Source organism: Canis aureus, chromosome 14 (assembly GCF_053574225.1).
Source record: "Canis aureus isolate CA01 chromosome 14, VMU_Caureus_v.1.0, whole genome shotgun sequence".
NCBI lineage: Eukaryota > Metazoa > Chordata > Mammalia > Carnivora > Canidae > Canis > Canis aureus.
The window spans coordinates 62,815,414-62,833,278 of record NC_135624.1 but is presented as its reverse complement, the minus strand read 5'-3'; the positions used below and the strand labels follow the sequence as shown (position 1 = coordinate 62,833,278).

The 17,865-nt window shown below is 37.0% G+C and overlaps 1 protein-coding gene, 1 long non-coding RNA gene and 1 pseudogene across 6 annotated transcripts in view; 1 reads left to right on the top strand and 2 right to left on the bottom strand.

The window, feature by feature from the left end:
• Positions 1 to 17,865, bottom strand: part of LOC144283740 (uncharacterized) — a 99,675-nt gene that overhangs the window by 50,048 nt on the left and 31,762 nt on the right. For all 5 annotated transcript variants that reach the window (XR_013352282.1, XR_013352283.1, XR_013352284.1 and 2 more), the window contains one exon: positions 7,153 to 7,261. This is a non-coding gene — a long non-coding RNA (uncharacterized LOC144283740). The remainder of the gene's footprint in view (positions 1 to 7,152; positions 7,262 to 17,865) is intronic.
• Positions 829 to 5,874, bottom strand: LOC144283811 (keratin, type II cytoskeletal 8 pseudogene; annotated as a pseudogene).
• The window catches only part of LOC144283738 (sulfotransferase 1 family member D1-like), a 36,394-nt gene continuing 26,990 nt past the window's right edge, over positions 8,462 to 17,865 (top strand). The window contains exon 1 of the mRNA XM_077848240.1: positions 8,462 to 8,615. The gene's annotated coding sequence lies outside the window, so the exon portion shown is untranslated. The remainder of the gene's footprint in view (positions 8,616 to 17,865) is intronic.

The following is a 17,865-nucleotide window of genomic DNA, read 5'->3' as shown; positions in this document are numbered from 1 at the left end:
TCCTTCTCTGACTGGTCTATTTTGCTTACGATAATACTCACTAGCTCCATCCACATCATTGCAAATGACAAGATTTCATTCTTATTCTTTTCAGTGACTAATATATATATATATATTATATACATATATATTATATACACACATATACACATTATATTAACATATATTAATTATATATAATATACATGATTATATATTATATAATAATATAATAAAAGTAATATATATGTGTGTATATATATATATATATATATATATATAACTTCTTTTTATCCATTTGAGTCTTTTGATAATTTGGCTATTGTTGGTATTGCTGCTATAAACTTTAGGATGCATGTATCCCTTCAAATCAATATTTTTTTATCCTTTGGATAAATACCTAGTAGTGCAATTGCTGGATCATAGGGTAGCTCTGTTTTTAACTTTCTGAGGAATCTCCCATCTTTCTTTCCAGAGTGGCTACACCAATTTGCATTCCTACCAACAGTGTGAGAAGATTCTCCTTTCTCTGCTTCCTCACAACCCCCTGTCATTGCCTATGTTGTTAATTTTGGCCATTCTGACTGGTGTGAGGTGATATCTTATTGTAGTTTTGGTTTATATTTACCAGATGATAAGTAATGTGGTTTTTTTTTTTTGGGGGGGGGGGACTGGCAGCAGCTTTATTTGGGAAAAGACACTTGAATTGGCTTTCAGTTGGGGGCATGGACAAGAAGGGGTACCCAGAGCAGTAGACTCCCTCTAAGGGTAGGCTGAGGACTGGGACTGAGCCTTAGGTGGGTCTCTGGTAGGCAAGGCTCCCCTGCATAGCGCCTTCCCCCAAAGACTTTATGGGGGCCACAAGAGCAAGGAGGCTGGGAGGGCCCACGGTGGCTGTTCACTTGGGCAGGAGTCAGATGACTCATACACCAGCTTCCCATCTGAGTCTTGATCTTTTTCACAACCACAGCCTTGCAGGAGCTGTTGCAGCTGAAGGCACCGCCAGGGCCAAAGCTGGACTGGAAGGAGATCTGGCCATAGTTGAGGCCAGGGCTTGTGAGGCCCCCATAGGAAGTTCAGGCCACCTGAGTAGCTGCTGGTGGTCAACGTCTGGATACTCATGTTCTGCATCCCAGACTCCAGCCGGCTCTCCTCGCCCTCCAGCAGCTTGCGGTGGGTGCGATCTCGATGTCCAGGGCCAGCTTGACATTCATGAGCTCCTGCTACTCGCAGCTGCCGGGCCATGTCCTGCTTGGCTTGCTGCAGGGCGGCCTCCAGCTCGGCCAGCTTGGCATTGGCGTCCTTGATGGCCAGCTCCCCGCGCCGCTCGGCATCCGCGACGGCAGCCTCCAGGGCAGCCCTCTGGTTTTTGAGGGTTTGGATCTCAGCCGGAGCTGATGCTTGGGTTCGTCTCGGAAATCTCTGCGTGCGGCAGAGGTCATCCCCATGCTTCCCAGCCAATGTCTGCAGCTCCTCGTACTTGATCTGGTGCATGGTCTCGGCCTCCGCCCGGCTGCGGCTGGCCATGTCCTCGTACTGGGCCTTGACCTCGGCGGTGATGCCGTCCAGGTCCAGGGAGCAGCCGTTGTCCATGGGCAGCACCGCGGGCGGGTCCAGATCTGGGACTGCAGCTCATGGATCTCCTCTTAGAGGTTGATCTTGTGGGTCAGCCCTTCCAGGCGGGACTCCAGTTCCATCTTGTTCATGTAAGCTTCATCCACATCCTCCTTGATGAGAACAAATTCATCCTCCCTGTCTGCACGCAGTTTGATCTCATCCTGTATTTATTCTTGAAGTCCTCCACGAGCGCCTGCGTGTTGCCAAGCTCCACTTCCAGCTTCAGCTTCTCCTGCCCCAGGGTGTCCAGCTGCCTCCGGAGGTTGTTGATGGAGCTCTCAAACATGTTGTCTGTGTTGTTCCGACTGGTTTTCTGCTGCAGCAGGAGGCCCCACTTGGTCCCCAGGATTTTGTTCTACTGCTCCAGGTGTCTGACCTTGTCGATGAAGGAGGCAAACTGGATGTTGAGGCTCTGCTCCCTCCTGGGTGCGCACCGCCTGGATGTTGGGGTCCCCCTCCAGCTTAAGGGGGCTCAGCAGGCTCTAATTCACTGAGACAGCCGTGATGCCCCCCATGCTCCGGGCCCGTCGTAGCCCCCGACCACACTCATGCTGCTGTTCAGGCCACCCCGGAAGCTGCGGCTGCTGCTGCCCACCCAGGAGAAGGCGGAGGAGCTGATGCGGGAGCCAGGCCCTGTCATGTAGGAGCGGCTGCTGAAGACCTGGGGAGCGGAGGTGGACACCTTGTAGGACTCCTGAGTCACCCTGATGGCATGGTGGAGGCTGCTGCTGAGGCTGGTGTGGAGGCAAGGAGGCGGAACCTGACAGAAGTTCCAGAAGGAGTGCGAGGAGCTGCTTCTAGGTGGGGATGATGAGTAATGTTGAGCATATTTTTATTTATCTGTTAGCCATCTGTATGCCTTCTTTGAAAAGATGTCTATTCCTGTCTTCTGCCCATCTTTTAACTAGATTATTTGCTTCTTTTGGATGTTTGGTTTTTTAAGTTCCTTATATATTTTGGATACTAACCGTTTATCAGATGTGTCATTTGCAAATATCATCTCCCATTCTGTAGGTTGCTTTTTAGTTTTGTTGATTGTTTCCTACGCTGTGCATAAAATTGTACCGTAATAGTTCATTTTTGCTTTTATTTCCCTTGCCTCAGGAGACATATTTAGTAAGAAGTTGCTATGACCAATATCAAAGAAGTTATTGCCTGTGTTCTCTATGATTTTGATGATCTCCTGTCTCACTTTTAGGTCTTTGATACATCTTGAATTTATTTTTGTTGTCCAGTTTCATTCTTTTACACGTTGCTGTCCAATTTTTCCAACACCACTAATTTAAGAGACTGTCTTTTTTCCATTGGATATTATTTCCTGCTTTGTTGAAGATTAGTTGGCCTTATAACTGTGGTTCATTTCTGGGTTTTCTATTCTGTTCCATTGATCTATAAGTCTGTTTTTGTGCCACTACTATACTGTCTTGATGACTACAGCTTTGTAATATAACGTGAAGTCTGAAACTGTGATGCCTCCTATCTTTGCTTTTCTTTCACAAGATTAATTTTGTTATCTGGAGTCTTTTGTGGTTCCATACAAATGTTAGGATTTTTTGTTCTAGCTCTGTGAAAAAATGTTGATGGTATTTTGATAATGGTTGCATTATATGTGTAGACTGCTTTGGGTAGCATAGACATTTTAACAATACTTGTTGTTTTGATCCATGAGCATGGAATGTTTTTCCACTTTTTTTGTGTCATCTTTGATTTTTGATTGCTTTCATTAGTGCGTTATAGTTTTCAGAGTACAGATCTTTTGCCTTTTTAGACTTATTCCTAGGTATCTTATGGTTTTTGGTATAATTGTAAATGGGATTGACTCCTTGATTTCTCTTTCCTCACTTCATTATTGGTATATAGAAATGAAACAGATTTCTGTACATTGATTTTGTATCCTGCAGCTTTACTGAACTCATGTATGAGTTCTCGTAATTTTTTTAGTGGAGTCTTTGGGTTTTCTATATAGCGTATCATGTCATCTGCAAATAGTGAAAAGTTTGACTTCTTCCTTGCTGATTCAATGCATTTGATTTATTTTTGTTATCTGATTGCTAACTACTGTGGCTAGGACTTCCAGTACTGTGTCAAACATCAGTGGTGAGGAACACCTGGATAGCTCAGTAGTTGAGCATCTGCCTTTGCTCAGGACATGATCCCTGTCTGGGGATCAAGTCTTACATCGGCCTCTCTGTGAGGAGCCTACTTCTCCCTCTGCCTATGGCTCTGCCTCTCTTTGTGTCTCTCATGAATAAATAAATAATTTTTTTAAAAAAATTTAAAAAATAAACACCAGTGGTGAGTGTAGACATCCCTGTCTTGTTCCTGACAGTAGAGGAAAAACTCTCAGTTATTCTTCATTGAGGATGATATCAACTGTGGGTCTTTCATATGTAACCTTGATAATGTTGAGGTATGTTTCCTCTATCGCTACTTTGTTGAGGGTTTTTATTAAGAATGCTGTTGTACTTTGTCAAATGCTTTTTCTGCATCTATTGAGAAGATCATATGGCTCTTGTCCTTTCTTTTATTAATGTGATGTATCACACTGATTTGCAAATATTGAACCACACTTGTAGCCCAGGAATAAATCCTACTTGACTGTGGTGAATAATTCTTTTAATGAACTTTGGGATTCAACTGGCTAGAATTTTTGCAGCCATGTTCATCAGGGATATTGGCCTATAGTTATTTTTTTAGTGAATTCTCTGTCTGGTTTTGGAATCTGGGTAATGTTGGCCTCATAGAATAAGTTTGGAAGTTTTCCTTCCATTTCTATTTTTTGGAGTTGTTTGAAAAGAGTGGGTATTTAATTCTTTAAACATTTGGTAGAATTTACCTGTGAAGCCATCTGGCTCTGGACTTTTGTTTCTTGGGAGATTTTTGATTACCAATTTAATTTCTTAGCTGGTTGTGGGTCTTTTCAAGTTTTCTATTTCTTCCTATTTCAGTTTTGGTAGTTTATATGTTTCTAGGAATTTATCCATTTCTTCCAGATGGTCAAATTTGTCGGCATATAGTTTTTCATATATTCTTGTATAATTGTTTGTCGTTTCATGTTTTTGGTTGTTATTTTTCCCCTCTCATTTGTGATTTTATTTATTTGGGTCCTTTTTCTTATCTTTTTGACAAGTCTGGCTAGGAGTTTATCAATTTTATTTTATTTTATTTATTTTTTTTGTTTTTTAAATTTATTTATTTATGATAGTCACAGAGAGAGAGAGAGGCAGAGACACAGGCAGAGGGAGAAGCAGACTCCATGCACCGGGAGCCCGACGTGGGATTCGATCCCGGGTCTCCAGGATCGCGCCCTGGGCCAAAGGCAGGCGCCAAACCGCTGTGCCACCCAGGGATCCCGAGTTTATCAATTTTATTTATTTATTTTTATTTTTTGTGAAGAACCATCTCCTAGTTTCTTTGATCTGTTCTACTTTTTTTTTAGTTTCTAGATCATTTATTTCTGCTCTAATTTTCATTATTTCTCTTCTGTTGGCTTTGGTTTTGTTTATGTTCCTTTTCTAGCTCCTTTAGGTATAAGGGAAGGTTGTGTATTTGAGATTTTTCTTTCTTCTTGAGGAAAGTTTGCATTGCTATGTACTTCCCTCCTATGAACCCTTTGGCTGCATCTCAAAGATTTTGGATTAGCATGTTTTCATTTTCATTTGCTTCCATGTATTTTTTTTTATTATTATTTCTTAATTTCCTGGTTGAGCCATTCATTCTTTAGTAGGATGTTCCTTAACCTCCATGTACTTGTGATCTTTCCAATATTTTTCTTGTGGTTGACTTCAAGTTTCATAGCATTGTGGTCAGAAAGGATGCACGGTATGACCTTAATCTTGTTGTGCTTATTGAGGCCTGATTTGTGACCCAATTTGCGATCTATTCTAGAGAATGTCCCATGTGCACTTGAAAAGAATGTGTATTCTGCTGCTTTAGGATGAAATGTTCTGAATATATCTGGTAAGTACATCTAGTCCAGTGTGTTATTCAAGCTATTGTTTCCTTGTTGATTTTCTGCTTAGATAATCGGTCTGTTGCAGGAGTGTGGTGTTAAAGTCCCCTACTATTATTATCAATGAGTTTCTTTTTGTTTGTTAATTGCTTTATATATTTGGGTGCTCCCAAGATGGGGGCATAAATATTTACAATCATTAGATCTTGTTTTCTATGAAAAGAGACTGTATTAGTCTGCTTTACTAGAGAAATGAAACAATCTCAAATTTCTTATTAACTACAACAAAGGGTTATTCCTTGTTCATGGTGCTTTTACTCTGCCATGGTTCCAGACTTTAGACAGGCTGAAATCTGATACATGTGTTTTTCATTTTAGGTTTCAGGCTGAAGGAGCAGCCCTTTTATGAACATGCTCATTCTCAAGGTAGACAAAAAATGAGAGATCCATAGTAAAATGCAATGTTTCTCAAAGTGTCTTTGGCATGTTCTGACTTCTATTCACATTTAATTGGTCAAAAAAATCATGACCTAAATCCAAAGTCATTCATTGGGCAGGAAAGTATTCTCCTTCCATAGGCAAAGTGGAAGACAGTAAATATTTGCACACATTAATATATCAACTCTCATGGTTTTCTCTCACATTTTTTTACAGCCTTTTATTATCAAAATTGATGACATTGATTTGATATCCTACAGGAAGAATTTTACTATCAAGAGTTCAAGCATTCCCCAGTTTTGCTCTTAACCCTTGCCAATACCTAAAACTCAGTCAGTTATTTATTTTCTTCTGGTGAAAATGCTGAAGTCATCACATAAGGCTCACACAAAGGCCTGTGAAATTCCCCGTATCATACCTTACCATAGCATACCTTGCTCCATACCTTAAAGATTATTCAGAGTACATACTACATACATACTAACATGATTATAAGAAACCAGAGATTTAAGCTTGAGATATCTTGCCCTAAGGTTCAGTCTTATCCAAAGATTTATGTGAGTACTATGTGATGAATTGTTTAAAGAGGGTAGGGTTGATGACTGTTGTGTAACTGTTGTGGTAACTATTGTGTTACCACCATCCCTCAAACACTTATAGTCTCATGCAATGTATAATTTATCTTTAAAGAATATCTTTCCACTTATTACAATAATGATTTATGTCTGTGCATTTTTAAAAATATTTTATTTATTATTCATGAGATTCAGAGAGAGAGAGAGAGAGAGAGAGAGAGATAGGCAGAGACACAGGCAGATGGAAAAGCAGGCTCCATGCAAGGAGCCTGATGCAGGACTCAATCCCAGGACTCCAGGATCACACCTGGGCCAAAGGCAGGCACTAAACGGCTGAGCCACCAAGGGATCCCTCTGTGCATGTTTTGTGTATAGTCACACATGTTCCGCATTCACAATGTTCTGCAAATTTGTAAAATTTATTCCTAAATAATATTTATTTATGAAATGTATTCCTACAAGAGAAGAATATTTAAAATATTGTTTCAGCGATCTAATTGAAATGCTTTTTTAGACAAATAACAATTAATTAGAGTTTGGGAAAGTAGACCCTCTGAAAAGTGGGGCAAGTTTACTAACTATGCTGGATACCTTTAGTTTACCCCTCCAGATTCCATCCTGTTTTCTGCCCTGCAAGGCTAATGTGTATGGATTACATCAACAGGATGCTAGGCTCTCCAGTTTCTATTTGGCAGGAGATCTGAAGGAGAGAGGAGAATAGTGTTAAGTTGATTATTTCCCTGGGTCTTTCTCATGAGGTCAAATTAAGTGGGCTATATTCTTCTATCAAGCTAACTTGAAGGGCCTCTCATCACTTAATTATCTTTTCATTAATGACACATTTTCCTCAGCAGCATCTAGTGACCCTAAATCCTGAATCCTGGAATTGCAATTATTCTAGAACATAAATCTCCAATATCCTTCAAGGAACATAACTGGAGGCATGATAAAATCCTGAGGATCATTTTCTAGGTGCAAAGCCTGAAGGGGAGGCACACTAGAAATATTTCCCCCTTTTTTCAGATTAATCTGTAAAAAGTATCCAATTGTCTCCAGGTATTTTGCCTTCCTGAAATTCCATAGCAGTGTGACATTCAGGCTGTTTCTTAGTTTCTTCCCTAAGCAGACTACAAGATAAAATCTTAACAAAGCTTTTTCCGCTAGTGTCAAAGGCACTCTTTGAGATGTTCACAGAGGATGATAATATATCTTTATACTTAATCACATCTTTATATTTTGTCGAATGACAGGGTTCAACTTCAAATTCCATTTTTGTACAGATTGATAAACTCATAGATTTAAATAACTTTGACTTTTGTTAGCAGCATAATTTCAAGACCTAGAGACAAAAAGGAACCATGTCATAGGTAATATTTTGATCAAATGCAAAATGACAAGAGTTTCAAACTATTTTTTCCTATTTTGAAACAGAGCTTTCACCACAATCACCACTATTACTAGGTGGCTAAAAAATGTAATATATAGATCTGCCTCTGGATATTACAGGCATCATTTAAAGAACAGAATATATTACAATTTTCTTGGCCTCACAGCCTTCTCCCTTTGCTCCTATACAGGGACCATGTTCTTGCTGGTCTAACTTGCCCATGCAGTTCTAGAGGTACAGATAAATCACCTTTAAGTGAGGGTTTCTAATAAGAGCACTTGAGTCATGAAACAGCATCTGTGTTTTGTGTGGATTTTACAGTTGAAATGAGAAGCAAAAGTAAAAGTAAAGGGCTTCCTTTACTATACATAATTATTGAATGGCAGTTAATTCCAGAGGCCAGGCTTAGATATCCAAGGGCTCTTTGTTTCTATCTACCACCACAAGTAGCAACAAAAAGCCTCCCTTAAGCATTTACTATTTAAACCAATCGCAGTCTTTGTAAAGTTAATCATTAACCTCATACAGCTCTACAGACTTCTTTTGCCCTCTTAATGCTTAAAACAGATTATCTTGGCTGACTGAACAATATAGAGAGGGAAATTTCCAGTAACCAATTCCTGTAGAAACAAAATCTGGACCTCTAGTTCTTCAAGACAGGCATCTGGTAAGTAATTCATCAACTTTAAAGTGCCCATATTTTGTATAAAACTAAATTTAACAACTGAAAAATTAGAAAATGAGAAATGGAAAATTCTAGTGTGGATGTTTTGTTATAAAAACAGAAATATTCAGAAATTCTTAGGTCCAGATTTTCTATCATAAATTCACAGGATTATTTTTCATATTTAAGATTGTGTGAGGTAGTCTGCTAATTTTAGCTTCATAAAGCTAAAAATATTTTTAAAGGCTATTAGTCTTCCATCTTCTCAGTATTTCTGTTTAGTTCAAAGAAATATTCTTGTATGGTTCACGGCTAGGTTAAATTATTTAAAAATCTTTATGTAACAATATGAAGATCAGATCTATATACAATCAGATACAAGTCAGCTTTGGTTTACTTCTTGAGATTACCAAAGAATTGTATTGTATAGATAGAGTTAGATAAATGCATTTTCCATTGATAACTACCTTATTTTCTTTTTCCAAAAGTAATTTGATTATGTTTTTCACTACAATTCATATGTGATCTTTTTTATCTTTAGAGAACCACTACAGTAATGTGTTCTTCAATTTCTAGAAATTTATTACTTTCTTAAAGGTATCTTTCTTTTTTTTTTTTAAAGATTTATTTATTTATTCATGAGAGACACACAGAGAGAGAGAGAGAGAGAGAGGCAGAGACACAGGCAGAGGGAGAAGTATGCTCCATGCACAGATCCTGATGTGGGACTCGATCCCGGGACTCCAAGATCACTCCCTGGGCTGAAGGCAGACACTAAACTGCTGAGCCACCCAGAGATCCCCTCTTAAAAGTTTTGAAACAAAATTTGAGATATGTTATTTTTTTTAAATGCACCCTTCTATAATCACTTCAGAATGGTCTTTTCTATATCTAGTTGATTTATTATCAAAGCAATATTCTAAGAACCCCACATCAGGAGAGAAGTTATTTTACATCATTAAATTGTAGTAATAAGAATATTTAGCATTATATTTTAATAACAGATAAAAAGCCAAATATTTTAAATTGAAGCAATTCTAGTAAGTCAGATTAATCTATTTAGGCTAATTCCTGTGACCAGTCAATACAAGTTTTTAAGTGGATAAATGTTTACAGTCACTTTCATTTTTCTAAAAAGATAGAAATATTTTCCTCAGGTGCATGAACATTTATAAGCCCAAGTGTTCTGAAAATGTGCCAAAATTATATTTTTACTTTTTGGTATGTAGATTTTTGGTTATCAATATTTATAAAACTATATTGAACTTCACTTTTATTATATCCCCCACTGAATATGGGGACAAGTAGTTGAAGCCCGTGATATTATATGACACCTAAAGTTCCAGATATACTAAAAGACTAAAAGAAGCATTTTATGTGGTTAAAAAAAAAGTTCACTTGGGGTCGCATGACTCACTTAGAATTTTGTGATAGCTCAGAGTACCCAGAGGGTATTTTTCAACAACAATTGGACTCTGTTTTCTTTGGAATGTTGGCAAATTTATATCTTTCTTCATTGCATCTAAGAGCAACTTCCTCTTGTGTTCTGAAACTTGATAGAAATAAACTTGAAAGAGTTTGAAATTGATTTCAAAAGTCATTAGGAAGTAGCTTTCCAAAGCTTTTATAAATTTGTAGAATACTTTCAAGGATCTGTGTCCAGGCAGAACCTAATATGTTCCAGTCTAAGATGCACAAGTAAGACAAAGTCATCTACTTCTATGAAGGACTGAAGCTTTACTAAGCTTCACAATGTACACATCTCATCGAATCTCATAGTACCACATCCTGAGAATAGACTTTAGAGAGGAGGAGGAGGAGTAGTGGAGAAAACACTAATCTTCCCTAGAGAAAAGAAACTCAATGTTTTGGAAAAGATTTATTGATAAGGGATCGGACATTGCCCAGGTAATTTTCTTTAGGTCTCATCCAGCTCCCTATGGACAACTTTAGTTGTCCCCCTCCAGATTCCATCCTGTTTTCTGCCCTGCAAGGCTAATGTGTATGGATTACATCATGTGTGGCCTCTAGGAAACAAAGGTCTCACAGGATAAACAGCTCACACTGAGCCCAAAAAGAGATGGGATATCTCTTGGCAATGTGGATTTAAGGCTTGATATAACTCCAGTCTTCTCAAGTTAGCAGAAATCAATGCTTTCAGCCTGTATAAATGTCATTATTTCTCAAAGACTGGGAATTTTGTATCCTAGCCTCCAAAGAATGTTTTGCTACAAAAATTACATTTCTCATGGAAGTTGTAGACAGACAAGGAAGAAGGAAACATTTTAAAGGAGAATGATGAAATGCTTCTGTTAACAGAAGTGCTTGAATTGGTTTAACATTCAGACAGAATAAATATATATGTGTATATATCATACACATATCATATATCAATTTTTATTTATTTTTATTTTTTTTTCAATTTTTATTTTTTATTTTTATTTGATTGATTGATTGATTGATTTAAGACATACACAGAGAGAAAGAGAGAGAGGCGGAGACACAGGCAGAGGGAGAAGCAGGCTCCATGCAGGGAGCCCTACGTGGGACTTGATCCTGGGTCTCCAGGATCACACCCTGGGCAGAAAGCGGTGCTAAACCGCTGAGCCACCCAGGTTGCCCCATATATCAATTTTTAAAGGATGAGTTTAGAAACAGAAAACAAATAGAGGCCAAAAAAATAACAATGCTATTATCTCATAAGACAGGAGTCAAAACAAAAATGATGAAGTAAGGGAAGAGGCAAGATGGTGGAAGAGTAGGGGGTCCTCCTTTTCTCTGGTCCCCCAAACTTACCTAGATAACTTTCAGACCATCCTGAACATCAATGAATTCAACCTGAGATGTAAAGTGAGAACAGCTGGAATGCTACAGAGAGAAAAGTGATCACTTCTGATAAAGTAGGAATGTGGAGAAGAGAAACAGAGAGGGTATATCAGAAGATAAATGTAGGGGAGGAGGGTAAAGAGCCTCTATAAGCTGCTGCAGGAAAGAAGGGCAGCATATAATCAGGACCTTTAGAATTTGCTCCTGAGAAAGTCTCTCCTGCCTGAAAAGTGCTCAGTAGGGAAATAGGGAAGAATCACAGGAGGTCAGTGAAGTCTCAATATCTCAGATACACAGTAAGAATAGGGGCGGCAGGAAGAAAGCTCAACTTGTGTCATAAACTGCAAACCGAGGTCAGGTTGTGGGACTGATGATGTCCTAGGTCCTGGTAAAGGACTGGAACACAGCAACCCTCCCAGGTCATCTGGAAGAGGTGTACCGGATGCACAGTCCATAGTCTAACAGCTGAGCACTCTCTACTCCAGGGCTTGGCAACAAACAGAATTGGGCTATCCTCTGTTCCTTCCAGGAGAGGCAGAACCAGGGAGTGCACAGGATGATGAAAGTTCTCCCACTGTTAGCTGCCCTCCAATTTGTATGAATCAGGGCCCCCACGCCTGCCCCCAGGAGGATCTGAGCCAGTGTGCACTGAGAAACTGCAGTTCAGTACACATGGGGAGCTCTTGGCTCCGGAACTAGAGATCTGGCCACCGCCATTTTAATTTTTTTCTTTTCGCATTTCAGCTGGGAGAGGTGTGGCCTCTAGGGAACAAAGGTCTCACAGGATAAACAGCTCACACTGAGCCCAAAAAGAGATGGGGTATCTCTACCCAGGCACAGACACCTAAGAGTCAGTATAGCAGGCCCCTCCTCGAGAAGGCCAGATGGAAAAACAAGGGATGAGCAAGTTTACTGACCAAGCAGCCCTGGAAACTCCAGGACTGAGGAAAAATAGTATATAGATCTCAAGGTTTCTCCCTTATGACTTGTTTATCTTTTAGGTTAAAAATTTCCAATATTCTTTCATGCAGCCAAGAATACTTTACCTGGCAAGGCTGTCATTTAGAATAGAAGGAGAGATAAAGAGCTTCCAGGATAAACAGAAACTGAAAGAATATGTGACCACCAAACCAGCTCTGCAAGAAATATTAAGGGGGACCCTGTAAGCAAAGGAGGGAACCCAAGGAAACAATCCTCAGGAACAGGGACTATATAGGTAATGCTATGACACTAAATTCATAACTTTTTAAATAGTTACTCTGAATGTGAATGGGCTAAATGATCCCATCAAAAGACACAGGGTATCAGACTGGATAAAAAAGCAAGATCTATCTATATGCTGTCAACAAGAGATTCATTTTAGACCTAAGGACATCTCTAGACCGAAAATGAGGCAGCGAAGAACAATTTTTACCATGTATATGGTCCTCAAAAGAAAACTGAAGTAGCAATCCTCATATTGGATAAATTAGATTTTAAACCAAAGATTGTAGAAAGAGATGAAGGGGGACACTAAACCATACTTAAAAGGCCTATCCAACAAGGAGACCTAACGATTATGAATATTTATGCCCCTAATGTGGGATCAGCCAATTATATCAATCAATTGGTTACCAAAGTAAAGATATACATAGATAATAATACACTAATAGTAGGAGACTTCAACACAGCACTCCCCACAACGGACAGATCTTCTAAGCAGAGGATCACCAAAGAAATAAGAGCCTTGAATAACACACTGAACCAAATGGAATTCACAGATATATACAGAACATTCCATCCTAATACAACTGAGTACACATTCTTCTTCTGTGCACATGGAATTTTCTCCAGAATAGACCACATACTGGGTCACAAATTAGATCCTAACTGATACCAAAAGATTGGGATTATCCCCTGCATATTTTCAGACCACAATGCTTTGAAACTAGAATCAATCACAAGAAGAAATTTGGAAGGAACTCAAACACTTGGAGATTAAAGAGCATCTACTAAAATATGAATAGGTCAACCAAGAAATTAGAGAAGAATTAAAAAGTTTCATGGAAACTAATGAAAATGAAAGCATAACTGTTCAAAATATTTGGGATACAGCAAAGGCAGTTCAAAGAGGGAAATACATCTCAATAGAAGCCTCCCTCAAAAAATTGGAAAAATCTCAAATACACAAGCTAACCTTACCCCTAAAGGAACTGGAGAAAGAACAGCAAATAAAGCCTAAATCAAACAGCAGAAGAGAGATAATAAAGAATAGAGCAGAACTCAATGAAATAGAGACCAGAAGAACTGTAGAACAGATTAATGAAACCAGATAGGAGCATGGTCTTTGAAAGAATTAATAAGATAGATAAACCCCTAGTCAAAAAAGATCAAGTATTAGGTGAATCTATGATAATAAATATTATATTACATAATAAACACAATCACCATTTTATATTTCAGAGAGCATATATTCAAAGTAAAAAGAAAAACTCACATACTGTGGATGTTAAAAGTTTTGAGAGAAATTGACAGAAACGTACAGAGGGAAGTATTACACAATATTAATCTGAGAGATTAAATTTTAAAAATAGTTTGAAAATTTAAAAATATGATATTGAACTCATTTGTATATATATACATATATAAACACACACATTTATGCTTATACTACAATAAATAATACAACTTGCAGCAAAATGACCATGTATTAACATGGAATCAAAATCACATATGAAATACACAATTTATGATGTTTACATCTTCTAGACCAACAAATAGAGAATCTAATTAAAAATTGTAAAATAAAACAAATTAAATTAACAATTTAAAGCTGAATTAAATATATTTTCCTTAAAATACTCTATTGGGTTAGTAATCATCATATAATTAAATACAAATTATATAGTAAATAATAAAAACTAGAAATATTAAAGTCTCTGGGATTTGGCCAAAACTGGCCAGGGATAAATTCAGAAATTTAAATGCTTTCATATTAAATTAAAGAAAAAAAAAACCCTGATTACTCATTGAAAAACAACAACAACAACAAAAAACAAAAAAGGAACAGGATGGTCTTCAGAATCCATGAAACTGGTTATGATTGGTTTTGAGTATAGATAATATACAGTGTTAAGTTAATTTCAGGAGTAAAACTCAGTGATTTGACAAGTTTAGACACTATGCTATGTTCACCACAAGTGTAGATACCATCTGTCTTATTACATCATGATTAAAATATCATTGCCTATTCCTTATGCTATACCTTTTATTCCCATGATATATTCATTTCATATCTAGAAGCCCATATCTCCCTCACTCTTTCACCATTTTGCCCACCCCCACCCCCATCCCTTCTGGTAACCATCAATTTGTTCTCTGTATTTATAGTTCTGATTTGCTTTTTGTTTGTTTATTCTCCTTTTTTTTTAATTTTAGATTTGAATCATGTGGTATTCTCCAACTTATTTCACTTAGCATAATACACACTAGGTCCATCCATATTGTGTCAAATGGCACAATCTCATCTTTTTTTATGGCTGAGAAATATTCTACATCCTCTTTATCCATTTGTCTATTGATGTACACTTAAGTTGTTTCCATATCTTGGCTTTTGTAGATAATGTTACAATAAACATAGGATAAGCATTTAGCTTTTCAAACTGGTGTTTTTGTTTTCTTTGGGAAAATACCCAATTTTGGAGTTATTGGATCATATGGTATTTCTATTTTTAATTTTTTGAGGAAACTCCATACGTTTTTCTGCACTGGCTGCACAAATAATACATTCCCACCAACAATGTACATGGATTCCTTTTTCTTCACATCCTCACCAACACTTGTTTCTTGTCATTTTGATTTTAGCCATTCTAAGTATTGTAAAGTAATAGCTCATTGTGGCTTTGATTTGAATTTGCCTGATGATTAGTGAGGTTGAGCATCATTTCATGAGTCTGTTGGCCATCTGTATGTTCTGTTTGGAAAAATATTTATTCAAGTCCTCTGCCTATTTTTTAAACAGCTAGCTTAGGGTTGTTTTTTGTTTTTTTTGTTTGGTATTGAGTTGTATAAATCCTTTTATATTTTGGATATTAACCTCTTATTGTATGTATCATTTGCAAATATCTTCTCCTATTCAATAGGTTGTTTTTTGTTGGTGGTGGTGGTTTCTTTTGCTGTTCAACAGCTTTTTATTTTGATGTAATCCTAATAGTTTATTTTTGTTTTGTTTCCCTTGCCTTAGAAGGCATACCTAGAAAAATGGTGCTATGGCTGATGTCAGAGAAATTATTGTCCGTGGTTGATTCCTTATGTCACTATGTACGTGTTGTTTGACTTTAGGAGTTGCTCATAAATCTCTAAGCTTCAGTTTCCTTTTCTTAAGAGAAGGGTAAATAATATCTATCTCAAATATTACTAAAAGGTGAATTATTATTATAGTTACTTTTTCATTGTTAATATTTTATTGATCTTTACTTTGTCAAGCATATTGACATGTTTCAAGTACTTTACTCATTTAATTCTTACAACTATCCAATGTGATGGGACATAAAATAATTCCCATTTTACAGATGAGGACAATATGGCAAATAAAATTTACATAAATTATTCAAAATCACACTTGAAAGATCCTTTTGAAAAATGGCTCCAATCCATTTTATGTGCTCCTTAAATGTTTATTTCTCTACTTTCTCCCATCTGCCCTTGCCTATTTTTTATCTTACAAAAATAGGAAAATTTGTTTAACTTTCTAACCAACTCTGCAGATATTGACTATTTCTCTGCAGGAGAAATCCAAAACTCCTACTTTTCAGGTAAAATCATATAGCACCAAGGTGACAGAAAAATCGATTTTTAAAAAAGAAACAAAGACAAGCACACACATACACAATTATATTTTTGAGGAAGATACATTTGTTATCCTATTCCTAACACATATTTCATTTAGGCTTACAAACAAGCCAACCCTATTACAAAGCAGAGTTGTTTATGTTTTCAGGGACTGAGATGATGACCTCACTGATCTCTTTCATTACTATGGTACTGAAGAGCAGTTTTCTGGATTTTATTAGGCCCCGGGGGATCCCAAATGGAGAAGAGTATAATTAACTCTTTACCATCAAATACTTACATTAAATGATCCTGGCAATAAAAGAGTGCTTGGTAGCAAATGGCATCCAGTACTTCCTGCCTAAGTACAAAGAATTGCCTGAGGATATCAAGTAATAGAGTACATTTATTTTGGGAATATCTGTATGAGATGGAGGAGACAGGCAAGTGCAATTATCTCAAGTAGCAAGCACTTTTAAGGTTAATAACTTTTTCAAGACTGATTATAAAGCACAGATTAAATATAAAAATTTAGGCTCCTAATCTCTTTTTTGGGACTGAATCAAGTATGTAGAATTGTTCTCCAGGTGAAAGAGAATGTATTTTTTTTTTTTTTATGATTTGAATCAGGATTGAAATTTTAAAAAGAGAGTGAATTTTGAGAATTTGATGGTATAAATGGTGATAATATGATAACACTATTAGAAGTACATGCCAGACAGCATGCTGCATTTCATATAATTAACTTGCTTCATTTATGAGATTTTTTCAAGTTTTATTTAAATTCCTGTTAGTTTCATTTATGAGATTATAATAATGACAATGACACAATGACAATGATTCTGTGAAATGGGTAATATCTGGTCAGATAAAGAATTGGATGCTCAGAACTGTTCCCTTGCCCAAAGCCACATTGTTGGTAAGTTCTAGATTTTTCTAACAGTGGCCTTTCCAGCAACAAAGCTGAGTGTTTTCACACATTAGATGTGTTAATACCCAGGATTTGAAATCTGATATTACTGAATATACATTTTGTGTCATAGGGTAAGTTACTTAAACTCTGAAATTTCCAATGGTGATATGAATTTCAAAGCTATTATTAAGTTGGAGTGGAAATAGACAATATGGAAATTCTAATGCCTATAAGTGCACATAAATCTTAATATTCTTCATACATTACGCCTTAATGTTAACCCATGTTACTTTAGCCATTTGTTTTGATAATATAAACCAAGATCATTTGTAAGATATAATGTGTGGGAAAAGAACATGGCCTCATTTCTACATATACAGCAAACAAACTAAAAACAACCATCAAAAGGCACATAATTGGATAATTGATTACACTGATAAACGGCAAGGGTCATGTGAAAAATGCAGAATACTCTGTATTATTTTTGATATTTTATAAATGAGAAGCTTTTTTAAATGTGCACTTTGAGTTTTGATAAAAACAAAGCATCATTTTACTTAGTAGTATCCTAACAGAATTTGTTGGTAATAGAGGAGTGTTCTGTTAAATAGCTCCCCCCTTTCTTGTTCCTACTGTTGTGACTTAAAGCATATAGTTGGGCAAACAGAGAATGTTCATTTTACTTAGAAGTATCGTGTTAGAGGT